Raw genomic sequence first — 3,054 nt, 5'->3', positions numbered from 1 at the left:
GCGTTTTAAATACCCGGTGGAGGAGCAAGTTGTCCCTTCATCAAAATTGCCCCAGTTTCGTCTTGGAGCAGGTGATGCCGGTGTCCGGGGGGCTGTGGGCGTATTTATCCGTTTCGGAGCTTGGAGCACGCGGGTAAAGCGTACCCGCAAGTAGTAGGGGAAAAAAAGCGTCTTGGTGTTATCCTCTCTCTCCTCTCTTATGCCGGCCCTGGCACTTTATACGCCTGGTGGTGGGCTTGGACAAGCTACTTAAACGTCTTTGAGCCCGCTTCTTTTTATTCTGTAAAACAAGTTTACTACCTCCCAGGGTTGTAAATATTTAAATAAGATAACCAGGTAAAAACATCTCGAAGGTGACCATTAAACGATACTTATTGTATTATTTTTGTGTATAAGACGTCATCCCACTTGCAGACGCTTTCGTTGTCCCCATTTTATTTGCATCCACCTGTATATGAGTGTTTGATAGATGGTAAACATTGGTGTTTGCACTTTCCAGGGGATACCCACATCAGCCTCTTATCTCTGTCAAAACATCGAATTGTCGCTAAGCAGTGTCAGCCTTCACGTCGTGTCTCTGTCTCCACCGTAGGCTCCACTTCCTTTTAGAGCCCCTCCTTATGGACTTTAATTAATTTATTTTTGGCTGTGTCCGGTCTTTAGTTGCAGCGCACGGGCTTCTGTAGCTGTGGTTCACGGGCTCCAGAGCGCGCAGGCTCAGTAGTTGCCCTGCAGCATGTGGGATGTTAGTTCCCCAACCAGCGATCAAACCTGCGTTCCCTGCATTGCAAGATGGATTCTTAACCACTGGACCACCAGGGAAGTCCCCTTATGGGGACTTCTGATAAAGCTTCTGGTTTTTTCTGCCCTGGAAAAAAGCCTTTTCAAAGAATTATTTTTATTATTAGAGCCTTTGCATCTAATATTTTACTTACCAAGTATCTGCTTTGCCCTTTTTCTGAAAAATAGAATTTTGTTAATACCATATTCAGCCTGTTTTCCCATCCTCCTAGATGTATCACAGCTTATTAGTTTTATTTTGTAAGTGGATATATGTACATAGAAACTATATGTGTACAACATTATTGTCTTTTATCTTTGCTTGGAAGCCAGTGTGGTTTCTGAACAGGGAGGAGCATATATGGCCGGATTTCTAGTCAATTTTCTTATGTTAGCTGTGCATAGGTTCCTTAATTATATGGCCACAGGATTCCATTTGAATAGAAAACTCTCATTTTCTCCCTGGTGGAACTCCTGTTATAGAAATGAGAACTGATCATTTGTATTGGTTGCAGCATCAAGATTTTCACTGAGAAAACTTTGTGTAAAATGAAGATTATAGAGAGTTTAAGAACATGAAAAAGTGAAGAAAGACCAGGTTTTTTTTTTTTTAAAAAAACCAACATTGACGGAGAGAATGTGAATTAAAGAACACTGCTCCTCTACATGCAGTTTGCCCACAAACCAGAAGGTAAAAAAGAAAGGCCCCAGGTTGGCAGTGGCTCACATCTGTTAAATGTGGCAGTTAGATCCTGTCGTGTCCATTGGAACTCCAAACTTACAGAAAATCACTGCTGTCATGCCATAATTGGGTCCAAAACAATCATTCACATAAAAATGTGAAGTTTAATTATCGCAAAGTTCATGAAAATATTTTCCATGCTGCCTGTAACGATTGAGGCACAATGGGAAACATAGTGCACGTGCTATTAATAATTGACCATACACTGAACTGAAAAAGTCCTAAATGCAGTCATTTCATAAACCCACCTTCCTCCACCCTCGTTCTCAGAAATAGAACTTTAAATTGTCCAAGGGACTGGGCTGACCTACTCAAAAACCATTATTATTTGAAATTCTGTTAATGTGGGTTTTCTCTGTATTCAGATCTATCTGTGAGAGCCAATCTGAAGTGTTCAAAACTTTTTGGGTCTGACTGCCCTCCTTCAAGATCTAGTATATTTCTCCTCATCCTCTTCTACCTGCCTCCCATCAGAATTAGAGTCAGCTAAGTGATGTAATATTTTAATTGATGTCAGATGATTTGCAGGGGTTGCAGAATTCAGCTATGAATATTTGTAATTTTATTGTGAAATGAAAGGATTTTGATAAAGGTACTTTAGACAGGGAGGAAGCGGTGGACTTTATCTGCACAGATCACTCTGAAAGGAAGCTGATTGATCCTGGCCCTGATTCAGTATAGGGTCTATTGCATAAGGGCCTCCATTCTCTCTTAGTTCCTCAACATTCTCTTCCTGTATTTCCTTTTGCAATTACCTTTCTCCCTCCTCCAATGTACTTAATTGCCCCTTTTGCTTTTCAACGTTTTGAAATTTTAGATACTCTTTGTTGATAGCTTCATACTTTAATTCTTATTTTCTTAAAATTCTAGAGTTTTCCGTATGCCTCTAATTTTTTACTATTAGTAATTACGTTTTTGGCAACTGTGACTCAAATGTACCTCTTCCCTGCTAGAGGCTTCAATGTAATACAATTGTGCCTCAGTATTTGCAGGGGAATTTGTTCCAGGACCCCGCCCACCCACCCAATACCATAATCTGTGGATGCTCAAGTCCATCATATAAAATGGCAGAATATTTGCATATAACCTCCGTACATCCTCTTGTATACTTTAAATCCTCTCTCAGTTATTTATAATTCCTAATAAATGCGAATGCTATGAAAACAGTTGCCTGCACATACATGGCAAATTCAAGGTTTGCTTTTGGGAACTTTCTGGAATATTTTTCCCCAAGTGTTTTCAATCCACAGTTGCTTGAATGCAGTGTGGAACCCATGAATACGGAAGGCCATCTGTTCTACTTTATGTATCAGATAGTAAACTAGCAAAAGGAGTGAAGAGAGTCCACGGTGTACAGGGCAGTGTCAGTGAAGCAAACGTGTAGCCCGTGCTCCCACCATCAATCCCGTTGCTCACATGAGACCTCCCCTTCCTCCTCCTCTTCACTAATCTTTTTCAATTCTTCACTCATCTCAGATTTGACCACTTGTCTTAAACTCTCCCGTCCATGCCGCCCACCAGTCTTTTCTCCA

The 3,054-nt window shown here is 40.8% G+C and overlaps 1 protein-coding gene across 3 annotated transcripts in view; it reads left to right on the top strand.

Moving 5' to 3' along the window:
• The window catches only part of MZT1 (mitotic spindle organizing protein 1), a 34,104-nt gene that overhangs the window by 710 nt on the left and 30,340 nt on the right, over positions 1-3,054 (top strand). The window lies entirely within an intron of this gene.

This window comes from Balaenoptera borealis (genome assembly GCF_965194805.1).
Source record: "Balaenoptera borealis genome assembly, chromosome: 18".
Taxonomy (NCBI): domain Eukaryota; kingdom Metazoa; phylum Chordata; class Mammalia; order Artiodactyla; family Balaenopteridae; genus Balaenoptera; species Balaenoptera borealis.
Note: the sequence above shows the minus strand (reverse complement) of the source record. Positions and strands in the feature narration are given on the sequence as shown.